General features: G+C 47.9%; 1 protein-coding gene across 1 annotated transcript in view; it reads right to left on the bottom strand.

Annotated features, from left to right (window-relative positions):
* LOC147685366 (ankyrin repeat and fibronectin type-III domain-containing protein 1-like) overlaps positions 1-25,603 on the bottom strand; it is a 3,163,580-nt gene that overhangs the window by 2,465,460 nt on the left and 672,517 nt on the right. The gene's annotated exons all lie outside the window — the stretch shown is intronic.

Raw genomic sequence — 25,603 nt, 5'->3', positions numbered from 1 at the left:
AGAGGGACACGACATGTGCGTAGCCTTAACCCCGGTTAAAGTTAAACAGAGCCTCAGCTTCACAAAATGGACGCTGCCACCACAGACACAAGTCTGGCCTCCTGCTGCTGACCGAAACTCGGCAGATGGTGGCCTGGACAAAGGGTTTCCTGCCTTGGGAGGTGCGAGCACCACCCCAGACAGGATTTTGTGTATTAGGTAGGACAGGGCTGAAAAGAATCAGACATGCCCGGGGCACACAAGGTGTCCCCGTGCATAGGCCAGCCCAAACCGGTTCTGGGGCCTTCCAGCCCCAGTCCTGGCGCGGAGCTGGACAAAGGAAAGGGGGTGTAACCGCCCCCCTTCCTGGTTCCTCCCAGAGGAGGGACCTAGTAGGTGATCCACCCCCAGTTTGGGAATAAGAGGGGGAGCAGTGCCATTGCACAGCAGATCATCCCGAAATCGACTTAAACTAAGAAGAAGACTGGACTTCGACATTCTGCTGCACAGAAGACTGAAGAAGAATCTCCCTTGTGGCCAAGGAGTGACCACCCTGTGAACACAGGTACCAACCAGCAACTCGACGTCTGCTTTGCCGCCGCCTCCCGCCGGAGCCCGAGCCCAGAGCCCGACAAGAACCAGATTCCCAGACCTCTCAGAGCCCGATCCACAGTCCCTGCAAAGAAGGGACCCGTGGAGGCACCGAGTGACGTGGGACCGGACCTCTTGAAAGACACCCGAAAAGCTGACTGCGCAGCTTCTGAGGCATCCTCGACGTTGTGCTTTGGGGATTGAGAACCCCCACCACCGAGCAGCCCTTGCACCGAAGATCAGCCCCCCAGCATCTCCACGATCTGCGTGGGGCCCTTTTGCACTGTGCCACTCGACGCGCCATCCCGGCCACTAGCCACGCGGCCAGCGGCCATCTTGGCGACGAACCCGAAGATTTAAACAGCAGGTCTGGTTGCTCCAGACCTACCCAAGCTCCTGTGAAAAGGAGCACCCGCTCTGACCTTGCTGGTCCGAGTGAACAGCATCTTTCAACTCCTGCGTGGCTTGCATTTGCCAAGGCCTGTTTGCTCCGATCAGGTCGCCGACACCGCCAACAGCGAGAGGCCTACGTGGGACAGCTCGTGACCGACTCCTGGACGTCCTCGACCCCGGGTATCCACGTGGCTGCAGAAAGAAGCTACCCGACAACGCCTGTCTGCACCCGACATCACCTGGTTCCACTCTGGTTCCACGGCAGTCACTGGCTAGTGACTTTGAACACTGTCCCCTCTGCTTTCAGGTCTTCACATCTTCAGATCCACCCTTGGATCCACCGGAACTCTTCTCATCGAGCCGCCTGCAGCATCTTCAGCTCCAAGCACCATCGACCAGCGTGACGAAACCCGACACATCTTCGACCCTGTGCACCCGCTTCCTGTGGGTGAGGTAACTCAGCTCCGCCGGTGCTCCTGCACTGGTACACATCCCAAGGGCCTGTGTTTTAAGTTTCAGCTCCGTAGGTCACTCGGAAGGTTCCTAACTTTCTAACTTTGTGCTTTTTACGCACCATAGACTTTGTATTGAGAAGTGCGTGCACTTTGAACACTGCACCCGAGTCCCGTGGGCCTTTCCCGACTTAGTTAACTCCAGTCTCGAATAGCTCCAGCGATTCCCAAGGCCCTAGGCCTCTTCACTTTCCTCCTGGTATCCCTTATACCACTTATTTAGTATATGGTTTAGGTGGCCCCTAGGGCTCATCCATATTGTGCAACTTTTGTGTATTTTAAACTGTCTTGTGATTTTAACGCTTGTGCTTCTGTGCTCATAAAGAGTCCAGGGGATTTTATAGTTAATAAATCAATATATATTTTCAATATATATCTGTGTGGTGTCCCTTTCATTTGGTATTCAAGGGGGTTGTGTATGGTATAACAGCTGGCTTCACATGCCTTTCAGAGTTTAGCCTAAGACTGCTTTGTCCACGTTACCACTAGGATAACTGGTCTACAAGGTTGAATTACAACCATCATCATAAGGGTTGCTTGGCATGGTACAAAGTGATCACTAAGAATTAGTGAGCATTATATACCAGGCCAACTTCTCACATTGGTGAGCAGCGGATTGGGATCTGAGCTTGCTGTTGTTTTACCATTACAATCTTTGAGATTATCATTTGAAAGATCATACAGGTACCTGCTAGGTACATATAAAACAAGACTAGTATACTTAAGTTCTACTGAACTTAGTTGTTGTAGAGCAAAGGGAGTAGCACACCCTAGCTACAACTACTAGATAGGTTTAGTAGGTAAACACCAGTGTAGGTAGATTGCAACACATCCACCCACACTAGAGCAATGTCTGGAACAGAGGGGTCCAGTGGACTTACTCCTGTTGAGAGTGACCCTCCAAGGGCACCATCCCAGTTTGCTATTTTTCCTTTTAAGGAATTAAGACAGCTTTGTGTCTTAAGGGGTCTGAAGACAGGGCCTACCCCTACTACAGACCACCTAAGAGAGCTCTTGGATCAGTCTGAGGCTCTAAAGACCTCTAAAGCAAACCCCACAGGGAATGCTGAAGGAGGCCATCCTTCAGAGGATGACACTGTAGACACCCCTACCCCTATCATCCTAGTAGATGAGGAAGCCTCCACCACTGGAGCTCCTCAGGTAGATGAAGAGGAAGAAGAAGAAGAGGAGGAGGAGGTGGAAAGCAGTGAGTCAGATGATGACAGAGATAGTCAGGTGCTGGTCAGTAGACTGAACCAGGCTAACTTAAGTCAACTTGGGAATGAATCAGGTAACAACCCATTCAGACCCCCAGGTGGACTTAACCAGGGCCATAGGAGGAGAAGGCATCACTCAGGTGAATCCAACACCTCCCATGTCTCTAGAGGCTCTCATGGTCACTCCAGAAAGGAGATGACTAGCCCTCAGAGAAGGGAACATGAGGCCAAAATGAGAGAGGCTGAGCTTAGGATCCAGAGGCAAGAGTTAGAGGTTGCCCTGGCTAAGGAGAAACTTGCTAGAGCAAGACAGCCTAGAGAGAGTGGATTAGGATCCACTGGTGGCAGCAATATCCAGAAGGATAAAGACAGGTCCTTTGATACAAGAAACCTGAGTAAGATTGTGCCCCCCTACAAAGCTGGGGATGATATCCACAAATGGATGACTGCACTTGAGAGAGCCTGCATGGTACAGCAGATCCCTCAGGAGCAGTGGGCAGCAATCTTGTGGCTCTCCTTTGAAGGTAGAGGCAGAGACAGACTCCTCACAGTTAGTGATGAGGATTCTAGAAACTACATGGTCCTGAAGAGTGCTCTGATTGATGGGTTAGGCTTAACCACTGAACAGTACAGGTTAATGTTCAGAGATACCCAGAAGACACAGACTCAGGACTGGTCTGAATTTGTTGAGTGTGCCACTAAGGCTCTGGAGGGCTGGTTGCTCGGAAGTAAGGTTACTGACTATACAGGATTGTATAATTTAATTATGAGAGAGCAAATCTTAAGTAATTGTCAAAATCAGCTTCTACATCAGCACCTGGTTGACTCTGATCTGACCTCCCCACAAGAATTGGGTAGGAGGGCAGACAAATGGGTCAGAACCAGGATCAGGCCTAAGAACCAGGGTGGTGACCAAAAGAAAGAGACTACCAAGCCTCAAGAGAAGGGTGGGGATAAAAGTAAGGAAAAGACTTCCCCAGGGCCCCAAAACTCCAAGAATGGGGGTGGGTCCCAAGACACTTCTACATCCCAGAAAAAGCCTTATTGTCATACCTGTAAACAGGTGGGGCATTACAAAACAGATAGCTGTTGTCCCAAGAATGGCAATAAGGAGAATATACCTCCAGGTAAGGCTCCAACACCTCCTGTCACTGTTAGCAGTGGTCCCCCAGGTGGTGGGAGCACCCCCAAGAATTTGGGTGGGTTTACTTTTGGAGGACAGGTGGACTCTGGCCTATCCAGGTCCCCTAACTCAGATACTCTTGTCTATGAGACTGGCATGGGGTTTGCCAATTTCACTGCTTGCCCAAACACTTTGAGCAAGTATAGACAGGAGCCCCTCATCAATGGCTTGAAAGTTGAGGCCTTCAGAGACACAGGGGCTAGCATCACCATGGTGGCTGAATGTCTAGTCCCCTCAAGGCAACTTTTACCTGATGCCAAATATCAGGTGACAAACATTGATGGCATAGAATCCAATCATCCCATGGCAGTAGTCAATCTTAGCTGGGGAGGTGTCACTGGCCCAAAGAGAGTGGCAGTGTCAGCAAACTTGCCTGTAGATTGCCTACTGGGTAATGATTTGGAAATCTCAGCCTGGGCTGAGGTTGAACAGCAAACCCATTCTAGAATGGTAAATCTCCATGGAAAGGTTAGTGGGGCTGTAATGGCTACAGCCCCAATTCAAGATGTCCTTCCTGAAAAGGTTGGGAGGGCTGAGCAAACCTCAGCCCCATCTTTAGATAACTTCCCTCCTGCAAAGAGTAGCAGGGCTGTACTAGTAACAGCCCATACCCAAACTGAGTCTCCTCCTGAAAAGGTTGGTGGGGCTGTGATGGCCACAGCCCAAACTCAAACTGATACATGGGTAGTGAAGCCTGAAATGATGGATCACTCCACCCAAACAGAGAGCATTGAGGAGGAAGAGAAATCTCCCTCCCACCAGACTTTAGGAAAGGATCAGCCTCCTCAGGGAACTGATCTTACCCCTGATGAAGGAACTGTCCCAGAGATTGTTAGGCCTGGCCTAACAGAGCCTCTGATGGCAGTGGACCCTTCTCAGGTGGGACCCAGTCTGAAGCAGGTAACCTGCCCCTCTCTACCTTGCCTTACTCAGCCCAGGGCTGCAGAGGACAAGAAGGACAGTGAGACCCAAAGGGCCCCCTGTCAAATAAAGCACCCCCATCAACAGATTAGGGGCACCGAAACTAGTAGCCCTAGTGAGGTGCAAACTTTAAAAACTCCTGAGGGATCCCCCTTAAAAGTAGTTAGGGACCTCCCCCAGATGGATATTGTTGGGCACAGCCAAACCTGGGACCCTAAGGGCCCAAACCTGAACTGTCCCTCCAGTAAGCCAAACAGAGGGACCCAGCCTCCAGCTTTAGGTAGCCAGAGGTTGACCCTGAGAGCACAGTGCAACTCAGTCAGAGAAAGAAAGGCACACATGGTGGAGAGTGATTGGAGGAAGCTGAGCCCTACAGAGGAAACTCACTTCAGTACTCCATCTCAACACCAGCCTTTGACTTTGCAAAGACACACCACAGGTAGAGATTCCCTATGGTGGAGACCCTCAGATACCCTTAGGGTGAGGGATTGCTTAGTGGACCATGAGACAGGGGGTTACCAAGCCAGAGCTGGTACTTCCTTATATGGCCACTTAGGCAATATAGGCTTACCTGGTCAAGGATAGCCTTATCTCCTTTCGTTTGGGGGGGGGTTGTGTAGGAAGGTGGATATCTGACTATGGTTACCCCCAAACTTTTTGCCTGGTGTTTAGCTGGTTTTTGACTTAGTTGGCCTGGGATCCTGCTATTCAGGGCCCCAGGCTGATTGCTCTCTCCTTAAAATGGACTCCATGTACCTTAGGTGCATAACACAATTGGAATTGGTTCACCTGATAGGCCCCTGTAACAGTGTACCATAGGTACCCAGGGCATAGGTGTAGCCAAGGCCTACCAGGGGCTGCAGCATGTATTGTGCCACCCCTGGCCTGGCCTCCATATTTGACACAACTGGCTGATCACTCAGCTGGGGTAAGTTGGTGTAATCACCTCTTACTTAGGTACAGTATGCCTGTGCCTAACCCTAAACTGGACACATATGTTCCTATCAGCCACTCCTATGGAAGGCCTCATCAATCCTGGAGGCAGAGTGCTTGGAAATATGTGAGATGGTGCTCTGGCATGAGCTGAGCCTGTCTGCAGCTGTCGGGAACCACTCCCTAAGCTGTTCCGGGATATTGCCATACCATATACTCTTAAGTGCATTATAATCCTCGCGGTTAAATGCTAACTTTGGTTTGGCTTTATCAAAACATGTCGAGTAAGGTGTCATACGAATTGGAATACTATCCCCTCGCCAATTCTGGCGACGGGGATAGCATTCCACCCTTCTAGAGGGACACGACATGTGCGTAGCCTTAACCCCGGTTAAAGTTAAACAGAGCCTCAGCTTCACAAAATGGACGCTGCCACCACAGACACAAGTCTGGCCTCCTGCTGCTGACCGAAACTCGGCAGATGGTGGCCTGGACAAAGGGTTTCCTGCCTTGGGAGGTGCGAGCACCACCCCAGACAGGATTTTGTGTATTAGGTAGGACAGGGCTGAAAAGAATCAGACATGCCCGGGGCACACAAGGTGTCCCCGTGCATAGGCCAGCCCAAACCGGTTCTGGGGCCTTCCAGCCCCAGTCCTGGCGCGGAGCTGGACAAAGGAAAGGGGGTGTAACCGCCCCCCTTCCTGGTTCCTCCCAGAGGAGGGACCTAGTAGGTGATCCACCCCCAGTTTGGGAATAAGAGGGGGAGCAGTGCCATTGCACAGCAGATCATCCCGAAATCGACTTAAACTAAGAAGAAGACTGGACTTCGACATTCTGCTGCACAGAAGACTGAAGAAGAATCTCCCTTGTGGCCAAGGAGTGACCACCCTGTGAACACAGGTACCAACCAGCAACTCGACGTCTGCTTTGCCGCCGCCTCCCGCCGGAGCCCGAGCCCAGAGCCCGACAAGAACCAGATTCCCAGACCTCTCAGAGCCCGATCCACAGTCCCTGCAAAGAAGGGACCCGTGGAGGCACCGAGTGACGTGGGACCGGACCTCTTGAAAGACACCCGAAAAGCTGACTGCGCAGCTTCTGAGGCATCCTCGACGTTGTGCTTTGGGGATTGAGAACCCCCACCACCGAGCAGCCCTTGCACCGAAGATCAGCCCCCCAGCATCTCCACGATCTGCGTGGGGCCCTTTTGCACTGTGCCACTCGACGCGCCATCCCGGCCACTAGCCACGCGGCCAGCGGCCATCTTGGCGACGAACCCGAAGATTTAAACAGCAGGTCTGGTTGCTCCAGACCTACCCAAGCTCCTGTGAAAAGGAGCACCCGCTCTGACCTTGCTGGTCCGAGTGAACAGCATCTTTCAACTCCTGCGTGGCTTGCATTTGCCAAGGCCTGTTTGCTCCGATCAGGTCGCCGACACCGCCAACAGCGAGAGGCCTACGTGGGACAGCTCGTGACCGACTCCTGGACGTCCTCGACCCCGGGTATCCACGTGGCTGCAGAAAGAAGCTACCCGACAACGCCTGTCTGCACCCGACATCACCTGGTTCCACTCTGGTTCCACGGCAGTCACTGGCTAGTGACTTTGAACACTGTCCCCTCTGCTTTCAGGTCTTCACATCTTCAGATCCACCCTTGGATCCACCGGAACTCTTCTCATCGAGCCGCCTGCAGCATCTTCAGCTCCAAGCACCATCGACCAGCGTGACGAAACCCGACACATCTTCGACCCTGTGCACCCGCTTCCTGTGGGTGAGGTAACTCAGCTCCGCCGGTGCTCCTGCACTGGTACACATCCCAAGGGCCTGTGTTTTAAGTTTCAGCTCCGTAGGTCACTCGGAAGGTTCCTAACTTTCTAACTTTGTGCTTTTTACGCACCATAGACTTTGTATTGAGAAGTGCGTGCACTTTGAACACTGCACCCGAGTCCCGTGGGCCTTTCCCGACTTAGTTAACTCCAGTCTCGAATAGCTCCAGCGATTCCCAAGGCCCTAGGCCTCTTCACTTTCCTCCTGGTATCCCTTATACCACTTATTTAGTATATGGTTTAGGTGGCCCCTAGGGCTCATCCATATTGTGCAACTTTTGTGTATTTTAAACTGTCTTGTGATTTTAACGCTTGTGCTTCTGTGCTCATAAAGAGTCCAGGGGATTTTATAGTTAATAAATCAATATATATTTTCAATATATATCTGTGTGGTGTCCCTTTCATTTGGTATTCAAGGGGGTTGTGTATGGTATAACAGCTGGCTTCACATGCCTTTCAGAGTTTAGCCTAAGACTGCTTTGTCCACGTTACCACTAGGATAACTGGTCTACAAGGTTGAATTACAACCATCATCATAAGGGTTGCTTGGCATGGTACAAAGTGATCACTAAGAATTAGTGAGCATTATATACCAGGCCAACTTCTCACACACTTGTTTTACTATTTAATAGAAGTAGATGCATTTTGAATGCCCCCACACGCAGCACATTTTCTTTAGGTTAAGAAACAATAGGAAATATAACATCGAAGTTATAGATCCCAACCTTTCAAACGATTGTGTATATTGGTGAAACTGTTTTTTTGTATTATATATATGATGTAATGGATTATCTTATGCTTCTGTTCAACAAAAATAAATGAGTAAATAAATAAAAGTAGCAATTTGCCAGAAGACATAACCCGACATTTGGCCTCTGTCTTTGAAACACAGCAAATGTGCCAAGATAAATACAGGACTTCAAAACATCTTCCAGTTCATTCCCTCCAGACAGGGAGGTGGCTCTTTGAGATTTCAGGCCCCTAAACTATGGAACATCCTTCTTCTCTGCCTATGCCTAAGCCCCTTAGGGGTATGCCCAGACGTGGGTCCCTTGCTCACTTTAACACTGGATTCAAGCTAGCCTTCCTGAATTGGGGTGTTACGTACCCCGAAACAGGTCCCGGGATGCTTGTTTCCGGTTCAGGGTAGACCTGGTTTGGCAGTTCGGGCTGGGCTGTTCCCATGAAGCACAGGGTCAAGACTGATTTGCATATAGCTTGGTCCGAACTGAGGTGGTGAAGTGAGCAAAGAACGATGATGGATTCAACCCAGATCTGTGACTGGGGGTGAGTGTCTGAAAAGTTTTAGCGCTCCGCCCATCATCTCCTTGTGTTTGCTTTGTTCGCCCTAAGTTGGCAGGGTATGCCCAGACGTGGCTCCCTTGCTCACTTTGCCACTGGATTCAAGCTAGCCTGCCTGAAGAGGGGTGTTACCCCGAAACCGGTCCCAGGATGCTTGTTTCCGGTTCAGGGAAGACCTGGCTTGGCAGTTAGGGCTGAACTGTTCCCATGAGGCACTTAAGTTTTAAGTGACTGTTGCTCATCCATTTTTCAACAGCGAATATACAGTTCTGAAAACAACTTTAGAATAGCATTCCAAAAAACAAGAAAAGAGAAAATCAGTGCTTAATTTAAGCTGGTGGTTTCCGATGATCAGCACCAGAAATTAATCATCAACACTGGCACTTTTCATGAGCAGCAGTTAAGGACAAATTCATTTACGGGCAGGTTAAGGGATTTGTGCTGAATCACAGGATGTTGAGCCATTGCTGAGACTCGAACCTGGTTCACCACCTCTGAAGTCTGCAGCTCTGGTGCCAGGCATGCCTCTTTTGCGTCACTCTTCCATTTCTGTATCTGGCAAAATAGCTGCACTTCCAATTCTTCAGGAGAGAGGGGTGTGCACGATGGGGGATGTGTTTCCAGATGGGGACTTTATACGAGCTGAAGCATTTAAAGGGGAGGAGAGCAATGCTGCCATGAATGCTTTTATCTACGCTAGACTCCGGTCTGCGTTAAGTACATTGTACCCACAATTTTTGAGGGCACCGAGTACACCGAATGCATTGCAACTCATTTACACTAATCAGATGAAGTCACGCCTCATCACTCCCTAATCTCACATCTCGCAGACAGAAGGGTTAGTTACTGGAGCGGCATCATTGACCAAATGGAATGCAATTCTTCCTGCCCCATTGTCTGAGACGATTGGTGTGAAAGTTGTAAATTGACAGAGCGGCTCACTGCTAATGGTAACCTTAAATTGATACATTTTAAATACCTGCACAAGGTGTATTATACACCTGCTCTAGGTGTCATGCCCATCAGGCAGATTTTCAACATTTAGCCTGGGCCTGTCCCAAGATTGAAGAATTTTGGATACATGTCACACAAAGTCTGACCACCATGGTGGGGACTCCAGTGGCATGCACTCCGCATATGTGTTTATTGGGATCTGTATCCACTATACGAGCTCCGGTTAGGAGGCTGGAGGCAGTGGCGCTCCTATTGGCCAAGTGCAGGGTTGCTATAAGCTGGGGTGGCAGACCGGCGCCAACACCTTGATGGTGGCTACAGGATTTAGTGAACTGCCATGACCAGCTTACTTGCTATGCTGAGGAACTCCCTAGTGCCTCTAAACCACGTGATATCGGGGGTCCGTTAACATCCTATTTGCTTGCCATGACTGATGATTAATGTCTCTCGCTAGACCTGTTGCTTGTGATGTGAATTTGATGCTGTGTCAAATATGCTCCTGTCCATTGTTGAATAGTATATATTGTTGTGCTGTAACTTGTACTTTGTAAGCCCGCTGATGAACTTCTGACTTGTACTTGATTGTGTAGGTATTGGAAAATGAAAAATAAAGTATAAAAAAAAGTCTGCAGCTCTGGTCATTACACTACATCCTCTGCCCACTTTCATCGCTAGTAGTTGGTACTATTTTAGGCGGTGCTAACAGGAGAAATGGGCTGTGCAAGCTGCCTCCTGACGAGAGCTCCAGCACTTATTTATTTTACAAATTAACCACTGGAGCATATTAATTTTGCAAGGGGGCACATAAAGGATGAAAAAAGTTGGACTACAGGAGGATCCCTTAGGAACACCACAAGTGACAGTTCGATAAGTGGCGGTAAACTGATCATTCCACAGCCTGCATGCCATCAGATAGAAATGAGGAGAGCCACTGCAAGGCTTTTCCTTCTATATTGGCCCCAGACAATCTATTAGCAAATATTATGAGGAACACAGTTCTGAAGGCTGCAGAAACGTCAAGTAAGATCAAGGGGCCAAGCCCACTGCGTTTACAATGAATTTTGAACTGGAGCGAAAGCAACTTCTGAGCTATGTGATGCACTAAATGCTGCTTGTACCACAACCAGTATATCTGTATGATAGACCTGGCATGGGTTTCATTGTATTTTTTGCCTTTGCCTCTTGTTATATTGCCGGTCTTGATGCTTTGGACATTTTGCCACTGCTGTTCAGTGCCAAACTGCAGGTGCTCCCTGTAGATTGTGTTTATGGATTGGTGATTCCATGATTGGCATATTTGATTTACTAGTCAGTCTCTGGTACATTGAAATGTGTGCACCCAGGGCCTGTAAATCAAATGCTGCAAGTGGGCCTGCAAAACGGATTGTGCCACCCACATAAGCAGTCTGTAAATATAACTCAGGCCTGGCACTGCAGTGTTTGTGCACAGTTTGTTATGGCCATGTCGACCTGGCAAGTGCACCCACTTGCCAGGCCATAACCTTCCCTTTATTGACATGTGAGTCACACCTAAGGTAGGCCCAAGGTACCCCTGTAAGCAGGGTGCAGTGTATGTGAAAGGTAGGAAATGCCCTAATGGGTGTGGCATGTCCTGATAATGAAATAAGGCCAATTCTGTCTATCACTAATGAAAGGCTACCTGTCCCGTAGGATAGAACAGGAGTTCATTTATAACATCTTATAAATATAACTTCCCATTGGGACACAATAGGAAGTTAAAGCTTAGTATGCCTGAACTCAGAATAGAAATATGCATCTTTTAGTGGGAATGTTTTTTCATTGTGTTTGAAAATACCACTTTTAGAAAGTAGTTATTTTCTTGCTTAGCCATTCTGTGTGCCTTCTCTAGGTTTGTTTCTACTGACTGTCTGGTTTGGAGTGACAGGGACTGGAGATGTGCATTCTGTTCAGACAACCACTAGAGGGGGGGCTCCTGCCTTTCCAGGGTGAGTCAGGTCTGGGTTGAATAGGCCTGGGCTGCATTCAGACTAGGGTGAAGAGATTTATTTCACATCTGAAAGGGCCTGGTCTGCCTTTGACAACGCTGTCTCCCACTCCTGCCAGGAAGCTGCACCAGAGAGGACAGAACTGGTTTTTGGCTGGGTAAGGAGCTTCTCTGCCACCAGAGAACAAAGGATTTTGTGCTATAAAAAGTGGGGCCTAGACCCCAGACTTTTAGATTACTTCTGGGATTCAAGAGGAACCTCTGCCAAAGAGTTGGAGAAACTGTACTGCCCCTTTGATATGTGCTGTCTGGGGTTGGCCTGCAGTGGTGTTTCTGCCAACGAAAGGACAAGGACTGTGCTGTGTGCTGTGACCCCTGCTTGAGGAAGATCTCCAAGGGCTTGAAGTAGAGCTTGCCTCCTGTTCTGAAGTCTCAAGGACACAAATACTTCACCCTCACCCCCAGCTCCCCAGAACTCCCTTGCTGAGAGTTCTGACCTGTCAAGAGGTGTCTGTTGCTGTTCTAGGTGTTGGGAGCTAGAAAAGTAATGCAACGAAGAGAAGCGTGACACATCTGCACCTGTTTCTGACGCAGCGCCTGCCCGCGGTTGGAGAAATCGATGCACGGCGCATCGGTTAAACCGATCTACGAAGGCCAAGATCACTGCTGTGCGGCTGCAAGAACCAATGCATCCCTGATCCACACGCATTGCACCGGGGCGCCTAGTCGACATCAACGCTGGGGCCGCAGTGAGAACCCGACGCATCACCTCCCCACAGAGTAAGAAACTGACGCATCACCTCTCCTTCAATAAGGAACCGACGCATCACCTACCCAGCGTGGCGTAAGGAACCAACAAATCCCCTCCCCTGGAGTAAGAAATTAACGCATCACCTTCCCTGTGCGTGAGAAACCAGCTCATTACTTTCCTTGCGGCTGTTTTGTGTTGAAAGTGTCACATCTATAGTTTCCTATGGACAGAACTGTTTCTACCATTTAAAAGTCATATTTTGATTACTGTATTGTGGATATGTGTTGTGTTAGTCTTGCTTGGTTGAGATATAGATTGCTTATTTTTCTAAACTGGTGTAGTGTCCATTTGAAGTGTTTTCACTGTAATACTGTATGTGTGCACAAATGCTTTACACATTGCCTCTGGGATAAGCCAGTCCACTCGTGCCAAGCTACCAAGGGGGTGAGCAGGGATTATTTTTAGAAGTGTATTCCCCTTAGTCTGACTAGGAAGAAGGGTCCCTATTTCGACAAAGGTGCAAACCATTGCCAACTAGAGACCCCCTTTTCTAACACTGTAGCTTTAATGAATGAAGTGACTTAATCATTTTCTTCTCTCTCAATAACTTTTCACATGAAGGGAAGAAATGACATTGGACGATAGTTGACAGAATAAGCCACAATAGCTTGTTTCCAAGGAGAAGTAACCTTATCTCCTGAGAAGGACTGATTAATAATGCTAGTGATAGCAGGAGAAAAGGTGTTTCCAGCCAGGAAAAAATATCTAAGTGGGCATGGTTCAATGGGGAATCCTGGCTTTACTAGCGGTAATAGGAGGGTCAGCTTTACTGCAGAATCTGAAGAATGGAGAGTCAATTCTAGCATTGTGAGGCCTGTGGTTTGTGCGGGGAACCTGAGAAATGGATTCACTATTAGGGCTTAAATGAAGGCTTTTAAATAACGGCAAGGATTCTGTGACGAAGGAGGTGAGGTTATCTATCACATAGCTTCTGAGAGTGTGGATAGTGGAGCTGTAGCTTACAGAAGATCTGTTAAAAATTTTACAATTTTCAATGCATGGATTTTGACCTTTTCGAATTTGTTCCGAATAGTCGTGATGCCTCCTGGTTTAGAAGGGTTTGCACTTGGTGCACTATTGGCACACTGCCCATGATACGTACTGGGTAAGCGTGGGCGGAAAATCCGTTCCGCTCGCGGATTTTGCGGATTTTCGGGAAATCCGCAATCCGCGAGATTTGCGGATTTCCCGCAAAATCCGCAAATTCGCACGCAGCGGATTTTTTTGGCGGCGCGCGGCGTTGGTGATACAATTTTTGCGGCGCGCGGCGTTTATCATCGTTTGCCGAGTTGTTTTTTTCGATAGTTTGCGAGTGCTGCGCCATTTTGGATCTTGCTGTGTGATCCCGCGGGAATTGGCGAGCGCGATTACGTCATCGCGGCTTGCCAGCGATAGTTTGTCAACGCGAGTACGGCGAGATCACGTCTCGCGGTACTTCGCAATTGCGAGATTTGAGATGCGGCGAGCGAAAATATAAATTTGCAATTCTGCACAAGAAATCCACCAGCAAGCAGCATAAACCTTCTAGAAATGATGATTTTTATGTGAATAACTCCTTAGTTTGACATTTGCCTGCACTTTTTTAGCGAGGAGTCCATTTTGGGGAGGGGGGCAGGGGGGTGGGAGGAAGGAAGTGCCCCATAGTCTTCAACTTCCTGTTCCTGTTCAGCAGGCTCCTCCCAGTGCTTTGTCCATCTCCTGGTCACTTTTCATTCGGATGTGGACCTGGAAGGATTACTTTTTGTGGATGCTGCTGGATCTTTGGATTTGAGGCCTTTTTGACTTTCTTTGGATCACTGTTGGATTAGAAATTTTACAAGTAAGTTTGTTTGGGGCATTACAGTTGCTGCAACTAAAATTTTGGGATTTTCGATTTTTGGGCTGTTTTGGGGCCTTTTCCCCAGGGGTACTCAGTGGTGGGTGGACTGTGGTTGTCTTGAACTTAAACATCATGGAGGCCATAGATGAATTGGGATTGTGCTGATTTTTCTGTGTTTTTCGATTTTTTTTTTTTGTAAAATTTTGTGTTTTTCGATTTTTGACCTGTTGTTGGGGCCTTGACCAGGGGTAGTGAGTGGTGCATGGGCCTAGTCTTTCTGTGGGCTGTCTTGAATTTAAACATCATGGAGGCCATGGATGGAATGGGATTGTGCTGATTTTGCAGTGTTTTTCGATTTTTGGGCCTGTACTTGTGGCCTTTTCACCAGGGGTATTTGAGTCTAGCATGGGCCTAGTCTTTCTGTGGGCTGTCTTGAATTTAAACATCATGGAGGCCATGGATGGAATAGGATTGTGCGGATTTTGCAGTGTTTTTCGATTTTTGGGCCTGTACTTGTGGCCTTTTCACCAGGGGTATTTGAGTCTAGCATGGGCCTAGTCTTTCTGTGGGATGTCTTGAATTTAAACATCATGGAGGCCATGGATTGAATGGGATTGTGCTGATTTTGCAGTGTTTTTCGATTTTTGGGGGTGTTCATGGGGAGGGACATGCCATGTGGCTGGTGGCCATTTTGAGTGCAGCTACAGGCACTGGCCATGTGCTGGCAGGCAAGTGGCCATTTTGAATGCAGGCTTTGTTGTTAGGCCTCCAACCATTTTGCCTACTTTTCAACCTTTATTTATGCCCAGGGGTAGTGAGTCTTGCATGGGCCTAGTATTTCTGTGGGTTGTCTTGAATTTAAACATCATGGAGGCCATGGATGGAATAGGATTGTGCTGATTTTGCAGTGTTTTTCGATTTTTGGGCCTGTACTTGTGGCCTTTTCACCAGGGGTATTTGAGTCTAGCATGGGCCTAGTCTTTCTGTGGGCTGTCTTGAATTTAAACATCATGGAGGCCATGGATGGAATAGGATTGTGCTGATTTTGCAGTGTTTTTCGATTTTTGGGCCTGTACTTGTGGCCTTTTCACCAGGGGTATTTGAGTCTAGCATGGGCCTAGTCTTTCTGTGGGCTGTCTTGAATTTAAACATCATGGAGGCCATGGATGGAATAGGATTGTGCTGATTTTGCAGTGTTTTTCGATTTTTGGGCCTGTACTTGTGGCCTTTTCACCAGGGGTATTTCAGTCTAGCATGGGCCTAGTCTTTCTGTGGGTTGTCTTGAATTTAAACATCATGGAGGCCATGGATTGAATGGGATTGTGCTGATTTTGCAGTGTTTTTCGATTTTTGGGGGTGTTCATGGGGAGGGACATGCCATGTGGCTGGTGGCCATTTTGAGTGCAGCTACAGGCACTGGCCATGTGCTGGCAGGCAAGTGGCCATTTTGAATGCAGGCTTTGTTGTTAGGCCTCCAACCATTTTGCCTACTTTTCAACCTTTATTTATGCCCAGGGGTAGTGAGTCTTGCATGGGCCTAGTATTTCTGTGGGTTGTCTTGAATTTAAACATCATGGAGGCCATGGATTGAATGGGATTGTGCTGATTTTGCAGTGTTTTTCGATTTTTGGGCCTGTACTTGTGGCCTTTTCACCAGGGGTATTTGAGTCTAGCATGGGCCTAGTCTTTCTGTGGGCTGTCTTGAATTTAAACATCATGGAGGCCATTGATGGAATAGGATTGTGCTGATTTTGCAGTGTTTTTCGATTTTTGGGCCTGTACTTGTGGCCTTTTCACCAGGGGTATTTCAGTCTAGCATGGGCCTAGTCTTTCTGTGGGTTGTCTTGAATTTAAACATCATGGAGGCCATGGATTGAATGGGATTGTGCTGATTTTGCAGTGTTTTTCGATTTTTGGGGGTGTTCATGGGGAGGGACATGCCATGTGGCTGGTGGCCATTTTGAGTGCAGCTACAGGCACTGGCCATGTGCTGGCAGGCAAGTGGCCATTTTGAATGCAGGCTTTGTTGTTAGGCCTCCAACCATTTTGCCTACTTTTCAACCTTTATTTATGCCCAGGGGTAGTGAGTCTTGCATGGGCCTAGTATTTCTGTGGGTTGTCTTGAATTTAAACATCATGGAGGCCATGGATTGAATGGGATTGTGCTGATTTTGCAGTGTTTTTCGATTTTTGGGCCTGTACTTGTGGCCTTTTCACCAGGGGTATTTCAGTCTAGCATGGGCCTAGTCTTTCTGTGGGCTGTCTTGAATTTAAACATCATGGAGGCCATGGATGGAATAGGATTGTGCTGATTTTGCAGTGTTTTTCGATTTTTGGGCCTGTACTTGTGGCCTTTTCACCAGGGGTATTTCAGTCTAGCATGGGCCTAGTCTTTCTGTGGGCTGTCTTGAATTTAAACATCATGGAGGCCATGGATGGAATAGGATTGTGCTGATTTTGCAGTGTTTTTCGATTTTTGGGCCTGTACTTGTGGCCTTTTCACCAGGGGTATTTCAGTCTAGCATGGGCCTAGTCTTTCTGTGGGTTGTCTTGAATTTAAACATCATGGAGGCCATTGATGGAATAGGATTGTGCTGAGAGCAGCACCCCTGCTCCATTGGGTTCAGTGCCTCCACCACCACGCCAACTTAAGTCAAAGCCCTTGAGTGCTTCAGAGGCAGTCAGTGTACTTCTCCAATCACCATCGACCAGTGATGTTGGCTCATCGCAAGAAAGTAGCAGCAATGTCCCTGAATCAACACAGGTTGTTGTAACTCATCTGACAAGTGTTGAACAACCACAGCCGCAACAACAACACCATGTGCAAGTACACGCCCAAGTACATGTGGAAGGAGAGGCAGCAAAAGGAGATGCGCAAGCAAAGGTGCATGGACGTTCACAAGTGCCCACAATAGTTGTTCCTCCCGAAGTAGGGGCACATTTGGAAATCGACAATGAAGCTGAGGTATCATTGGAAGCCACTCCTCCTGATGATCATTCATTGTCTTCCACATCCCTAGCAAGGAAAAGATCAAGGGGGGTGTCTACATCTTCTTCAAGCCCACCTCGTTCTGGTGCAAGTGATCTGTCTTGGGAACCACCACAACTGCGGTCTGACAGTGAGGCAGAGGCACACCATGATCTGCCACTGGTACCTAAGCGTAAAAGGAAGGTCGTCCAAAAACTCAAACCTATGGAGTGTGATGAGGCTCAACAAGAAGTGACAGATACTGCTGGTGATGAAGCCTCTCACGATGACGACGAGCCAGTCATCACAAAGGTCACTGCAGCCCCACCGGGCATGCAGCAAAGAGACATTTTGACCCTATCCCGAGAAGCTGCTGAGCGTGATGATGATGTCGGCGAGGAGGCAATGGAAATGGAATCATTAGATTTGGAGTTAAGTAGTACACCAAAACCTACCGCTTCCATATTTCTTCGCAAGAAGGTACCCACCTCATCCTCGACCTCAATTCGTGGTGGTGAAAGTGCAAAACGTACTGAAGTTCGGCAATCCACATCCTCCACTTCATCTGTCATTAGCAGCAGGACCACCACCACCAGTATCGCCGCCTCCTCCGGCCCCCGAAGACATTTCAAGTCTCCAGTTTGGGACTTCTTTAGTGTTTGCCCAAAAAAGGAAAACATAGCCATTTGTAGCCTTTGTAAGCTTCGATTTAGTCGTGGTAAGCTTGGTTCTAACTATGGTACCGGAGGCCAGAGAGGTCATCTTGAGAGAAGGCACCCTGTCGAATGGTTTCCGCACCTAGAGGCGGTCAAGAAAGCCGGAATTGCACGTAATGAAAACGTTGATTTGTCATCTGCTGATGACGAGGAGGTAGAAGACGATTCAAACACTTCACTTACACCCAGTTCCCATGTCAGCAGCACACCCCATGGGAGCCACACTAAGAGTGTGGGAGAGAGTGAGACATCAATGCGGAAAAGTTCATCAGCGAGCGTAACTGGGTCGAAGAGATCATCATCATCCCGTAAATCATTGGTCCAGGGCAACATTAAAAAGATGTTGTTTACAGAAGCGCAATATGAACGCAACCACCCAATGACCCGTCTGTATAACACTAAGCTGGCTAAAATGCTAGCTCTGGACCTTCTCCCTTTTTCTTTTGTAGAAGGGGTTGGTTTTCTAGAATTAGTGACAGCGCTCTGCCCTAAATGGAAGGTTCCTAGCCGGTTCTATTTTGCCCGAGTTGCGGTTCCAGCACTACATGAAGATGTTCTGAAGGTGATTGGGGAAGCTTTGCAGAAGAGTGCTGTTCACACTATACATCTGACAACAGACATGTGGACCAGTGGCGCAGGCGCTGATTACATGTGCATCACTGCACACTGGGTCTCTTTTTCAGGGGCTAAAGCAAAGCTAAACTCAGGTGTTGACACTAACATTGTTTTTAAAGGTGCTCGGAAACATGCAACACTAGCCATGTTTGGTTTGGAGAAACGTCACACAGCAGAAAACATTTTGGATGTCTTTAACACAAAGGTCCTTAACTGTCTGTCCCCACTAAAACGCAAGGTTGGTTATGTTTCCACAGACAATGGCTCCAATATAGTTAAGGCCATGAGGGACGGTTACTATTTCAGAGTGCCGTGTTTGGCGCACTGTATAAACCTGGTTGTCCAAAAATTCTTGGGTAATAAACGCAGTGCAGCGTACAGTGTATTGGAGAACTGCCGAAAAATTTGCAAGCATTTCAGGCATTCTTTTAAGGCCCGCAAGCAGCTGAGGAGCATGCTATATCAAAGTCAAATGCCAGTGAAAGCACTCATCCAGGAGGTGGTAACACGTTGGAACTCAACCTTCTACATGCTTGAGCGTGTGTATGAGCAGTATACGCAACTCGATCAATATTTCTTGAAAGAGGGTATAGAGGAGCTGAGGATGGGTGGGCCGCAATGGAACATAGTTGAAAGCCTAACACGCATGCTTCGTCCTTTTGAGGTCTTCACACGTGCAGTCAGCAAGGAGGACTCTAATTTGGGAAAAGCTATCCCATTGTTGTACATGCTGGAGGACCAACTGAAGGAGGTGTGTTCTGTGTTTCGAAAAGATGACAAAAAGAAAGACTCTTTGCTTCTGGCTGAGAAATTATTAGAGCTCCTACAAGGTGATGAACGTCTTCAAAAGATCCACTCAGAACAGCATTACATTTGTGCTACTATTCTGGATCCACGCTACAAAAAGGCGCTGGCAGGCAGAGCATTCTTTCCTTTTGCTGATGAAGATGTTACAAAGTACAAACGTTGGCTAGCCTTGTCAGCCAAGAAGTTTGAAACAGAACGGCTGGAAATTGAAGGAAATGGCAGTACATCAGCAGGCCATCCCCAGTCAAAACAATCCACTTCTGCACCTGTGGCTGTGGCACAAGTGACCTCTCAGCCGTTAAAGACACCGGCAACCGGATCATCTGCACGAAAGACAACAGAAACATTGGAGGCTGAAGAGGATTGGCTAGCTCTGCGTGGGTTTGGTTCTCAAAAGGTCAGAGGCACAGCAAGAGCTACGCAAAGTGGAGGAACCTTGGAGGAGGACCTTGAGTCGATGGTGAAGGACTATCTGAATGACTCCACAGAGGTCTATGTTAATTCTGACCCATTGGCGTATTGGCATGGGAAAAAAGAATTGTGGCCACAGCTCACCAACCTGGCTTTAAACTACTTGTCTTGCCCACTCGCAAGTGTGTCTTCTGAACGGGTTTTCAGTGCGGCTGGTGGGATTGTAACTCCCAAACGGAGCCGCCTCTCGCCCAAAAATGTGGAGAGGTTAACAATGATCAAGATGAATCAGCACCTCATACCACCAGATATAAGAGTACGAGAGAGCGTGCCGGATGAAGAGGAGGTGGCCAGCACCATAGATGAGGGAATTTCTACTCTGTCAGGTGGCACTGACCTCACCCGGGCTGAATTCGCAGAGTATGATGACGAAGCCTTATTCTTATTCCTGGACCGTGATACCGACTTCGAGCCCTGAAAATGAGACAACGAATCAATAACTTTCTTTTTCATCCTTATTCACTTTTATTCCTGTGTGTCTGTCTTTCTTTGTTGTGCACAGTTAATATAATTCAAACTTTAATCAGATAATCACAAAGACAAGCCCATCAGCAGAACTGTCTTCACTTGTTTGCTAATTTATTTGAAGGTGCCGCAGTCTGCATTCCTCAGGTTCACAAGTTCAGAAGAACATGCTCCTCTATCCTCCTCCTCCAGAGTCCAGACTCCTATTTCCATCAAAGCAGAGGGCTGGTTTACGCCCAATGAAGAAAGACTCAGCACTTGTGGGGGTGTTGTTCTACCTCTTTGCAGGTGAGTTGACGGGTCTGGGGCCATTGCTGGGAAGCACTAAAAGTGGTTTGTGCCAAATCCGAGGCGGAAATTTTTTTGTGTTTTTGATGACTTGCTTGCCTTTGAGGTGCTCTTAGGGGGGGTTCCGTCTGTTTGTGGGTGAGTTTCGTGGTCTGAGAGCATTGCTGGGACACTCTAATCTTGATTGCATTTGCTTTTCAGGAAATCCATCGTGCCAACCCCGACTTATGGCCTAGCTACGCAGCGCGTTTGGACCGAAGGCCCAGAAATATTGCAAGTATGAGATTTTGCTTTTGGCCTGTTTGGGGGTGTTATGCTTCTTGGCGGGTGGGTTGCCGTGTCTTGGGGCATTCCTGGGAAGGTCTAATACCGGGTAGAAGTGGTTGGGACAAAATCCAGGCCGATTTTTTTTTGGGCTATTTCAGACATTTTGCTCTATGTAGCGTTTTCGGGGGCCTGTTTGGGGGGCTTCCTGGTGTTTGTGGGTGAGTTTCGTGGTCTGGGAGCACTGCTGGGACACTCTAATCTTGATTGCATTTGCTTTTCAGGAAATCCGTCGTGCCAACCCCGACTTATGGCCTAGCTACGCAGCGCGTTTGGACCGAAGGCCCAGAAATATTGCAAGTATGAGATTTTGCTTTTGGCCTGTTTGGGGGTGTTATGCTTCTTGGCGGGTGGGTTGCCGTGTCTTGGGGCATTCCTGGGAAGGTCTAATACCGGGTAGAAGTGGTTGGGACAAAATCCAGGCCGATTTTTTTTTGGGCTATTTCAGACATTTTGCTCTATGTAGCGTTTTCGGGGGCCTGTTTGGGGGGGCTTCCTGGTGTTTGCGGGTGAGTTTCGTGGTCTGGGAGCACTGCTGGGACACTCTAATCTTGATTGCATTTGCTTTTCAGGAAATCCGTCGTGCCAACCCCGACTTATGGCCTAGCTACGCAGCGCGTTTGGACCGAAGGCCCAGAAATATTGCAAGTATGAGATTTTGCTTTTGGCCTGTTTGGGGGTGTTATGCTTCTTGGCGGGTGGGTTGCCGTGTCTTGGGGCATTCCTGGGAAGGTCTAATACCGGGTAGAAGTGGTTGGGACAAAATCCAGGCCGATTTTTTTTGGGGCTATTTCAGACATTTTGCTCTATGTAGCGTTTTCGGGGGCCTGTTTGGGGGGCTTCCTGGTGTTTGCGGGTGAGTTTCGTGGTCTGGGAGCACTGCTGGGACACTCTAATCTTGATTGCATTTGCTTTTCAGGAAATCCGTCGTGCCAACCCCGACTTATGGCCTAGCTACGCAGCGCGTTTGGACCGAAGGCCCAGAAATATTGCAAGTATGAGATTTTGCTTTTGGCCTGTTTGGGGGTGTTATGCTTCTTGGCGGGTGGGTTGCCGGGTCTTGGGGCATTCCTGGGAAGGTCTAATACCGGGTAGAAGTGGTTGGGACAAAATCCAGGCCGATTTTTTTTTGGGCTATTTCTGACATTTTGCTCTATGTAGCGTTTTCGGGGGCCTGTTTGGGGGGCTTCCTGGTGTTTGCGGGTGAGTTTCGTGGTGTGGGAGCACTGCTGGCTATATATACTTTACTTTACAAGAGGTTTGAAGCAAATCCATGGTGGCTGAGGGGACTTAGGGCCTAGCTGCAGAGCGCGCGCGGAGTGATTTGGGAAATTTGTGAAAAAGTGACTAAGTCCCCATTTTTGTACTTTTGCTCTTTGGCTGTTTGGGGGTCTTCTACTCGTTTTCTCCTGGGTTGACGGCTCTGGGGCCATTGCTGGGAAGCTCTAATACCGGATAAAAGTGTTTTGGACCAAATCCCAGGTGGATTTTTTTTTGTGTTTTTGATGACTTGCTTGCCTTTGAGGTGCTCTTAGGGGGGGTTCCGTCTGTTTGCGGGTGAGTTTCGTGGTCTGGGAGCACTGCTGGGACACTCTAATCTTGATTGCATTTGCTTTTCAGGAAATCCGTCGTGCCAACCCCGACTTATGGCCTAGCTACGCAGCGCGTTTGGACCGAAGGCCCAGAAATATTGCAAGTATGAGATTTTGCTTTTGGCCTGTTTGGGGGTGTTACGCTTCTTGGCGGGTGGATTGCCGGGTCTTGGGGCATTCCTGGGAAGGTCTAATACCGGGTAGAAGTGGTTGGGACAAAATCCGCGCGGAAAAGCCTTTAGTTTTGGCACTTTTTGTAACTTAGGGTTCGTTAGGGTTAGCCCTAGCAGCAGGATTGCATGTGTTTCGGGGTGTTCTAGATTTTTCAAACTGAGTTCTGGGGTCTTAGAGCACTCGTGAGAATGTGTAATTTTGGTTGCAAGTCATTTGAAGAAAATCCATGGTGGGAAAGGGGGGATTTGGCATAGTTAAAGAAAGCCTTTGCCACTATTCTTAACTTAGGGTTCGTTAGGGTTAGCAGTATTTCTATTGCATGTGTTTGAGTGGGGGGGATTTCGAGTCTTGGAGCGATGCTGGCTATGGCTACTTTTGCTTGGTTGCTTGCAAGTGGTTTGAATGCAATCCACGGTGGGTAATGGGTAATTAGGGTACTTCGGCCTACTTTTACTTTCAAAGTAAGTTTTGTCACCAGTTTTCTGCTAGGCCTCGTTTTTTGAGATTTGATTGGGGGTCTTCTACATTTTTGCGACTGGCTTTAGTAAGGGTCTGGGTGGGAGCACTGCTAGGAAGATCTAATTTTGTTCTAAAACACAGTTTACAGTACACCTAGCTTGAGGGGCAAGATCCGATACATTAATTTGCCCATACATCCTTCAAAAGGTGACTCAGAGTACGCACTTTCAAAAACATTGTACTGTCTACTAGGAAAAACAAATTGTGACTTTTTGCACTCCACAGCCTACATGCCTTATATTTATTTATCAGTGGTGTTGTAATATTATATCACTTCCTGTTTTTCGTTGAATAATTACAGGCCGGGTTTCAGTCTCTGCAATGGGGAAAAAAGGATGGAGTCAGGCTTCACAGTAGCGAGCCACAATTCAGCATCAGGCAGGCAGTGGACAGGGCGTCTTCTGGTGACCAACATCGATGGACGAAGCGTCGGCTGCAATGGAGGAGTGCCGCTAATAGGAGGATTTTTTTTCTGCGGGCAACTTACTTACCACTTCCAACAGGACCACTACAACCACATAGATACAGTATCCCTTGCCTTTTTCTCTGACTGTGACTGCATTTCTTGGCTCTCTCTCTGCTTCTACATTGATCCCTTAACACATCACTTAGTCCACTCCACTATCACATCTGCACCACACATAGTCATTTGTAAGTGCTCCTACGTAATTCGCAAGTCGCAGCACGCCCCAGGCCGTAGAGGACTGGGATGGCCCCAATGATGAAGCATGTCACCAAGGGGCAACCCTGGTGAGTGAGGGGACACCTAGAAAAAAAGCAATTTCTCCTTTTCTATCTACTATACCTTCTGTCAGGTTACGCAGCCCCTAAGCGCCTACCGTACTATGAAACTACATTTCCCATGAGTAGGCGGGAGACTTGCAGACTATTTAGTGAGACTATATGAGAGTACCCTTGTATGTTAGGACAGCACTTCACTGATGCCTGTCTTGTCTTCTGTTACAGGTATCCTTTCCCTGCTGACCCTACCTTTACCCATCCCACATTTTTTATTTTAGTTTGTTATTTTTCTCCCCCGCCTAATGCCTCGAACACCCTGTGTTTACACTTCTGGGTGTTGGTGACATTTGGAGGTGGAACCATATTTGCATCGACTGGATCACGGGGAGTAAACCTGACACCTTCCAGACCAACCCCATTGAGTGTTGTTGTGAATGGATTTATAGTGACCAGCAAGGCTCTCAGGTATCTGGCTACAGAGACCTTATGTTGAATATAGTTATCAATATTTCCACCCACGCCCTGTACTGTCGCATTCTTTCTTCCACAGTTGTCGAAAGTAGTAATTACTTTTAACTGACATGCATGCAGTTACAGTAGTGTATGCACTTTCAAAGATTGAGGGATAGGTTTGTACCCAAAGATTTGTTTATGTTCACAATTGTTCGTCCATGCTGTGCTACTTTTTCTTGTCTCCCAAAACCTTTCCCAAAAACCCCCGTACCCATCCATTTTTCAAGCCCTAACCCTCTTCCCCCGGGCTGTGTGGTTTTGATTGATGTGTGACTAAATTACAGCAATAAATCCACACACTTGCTGGGGAGGATAAGGTGATAGCAACAGGCTGGTGAAGAAATCCGAGGATATATTCTTACTCTGCTTGACAAAGACCCATGGCTAATGTCAAAGAACTTCAACCCAATTAGTTATACTTTAACATTTGTTAAGCTACAACGTGGCACTGTTCTAGTGTACTTCTGTCACCTGCTATATTCTGTATTGTACCTTTGTATTGCTCAGGAGGACAAACCAGATTTCATTTTCTTTTTTTCATAGGCAAGCAACTGCCACTGTGTCACACCAGTAGTATCACCGCCATGAGGAAATTTTATCCGCCCAGGATTGCCAACCTTATTTGCTGTTTCCCGTGGAGCCAGCCCTGGGCCTAGCCCTACTTGCAAACAGAAATTACAGGTAAGATAGGCGTTTGGTTGGAGGTAGTATAATGGAGTATTAGGAGAGACGAGAGATTTGATTGACGGTAGTACTACTAAAGTCCTAGGACTATTCAGGAAAACAAACTTACTGTTATGTTAAACCCCCACCCACCAGACTCAAAAGCAGTAAAAAACAGGTATGGTCAGATAAAGTTTCAAAAAGTATATTTTTATAGCCCTAACAAAAGAATCTCCCGCAAGACCCTCCCTAACCCCAACGATTGTCCTTCAAAAGTCCCCAAAAATCACAACTCCCAATTCCCACCCCCCAAAAGTCTCTAAAAAAGGGGCAAGGGACACTAT

The sequence above is a fragment of the Lissotriton vulgaris genome, chromosome 10 (genome assembly GCF_964263255.1).
Source record: "Lissotriton vulgaris chromosome 10, aLisVul1.2, whole genome shotgun sequence".
Lineage (NCBI taxonomy): Eukaryota > Metazoa > Chordata > Amphibia > Caudata > Salamandridae > Lissotriton > Lissotriton vulgaris.
This window is presented reverse-complemented; position numbering and strand designations above follow the sequence as displayed.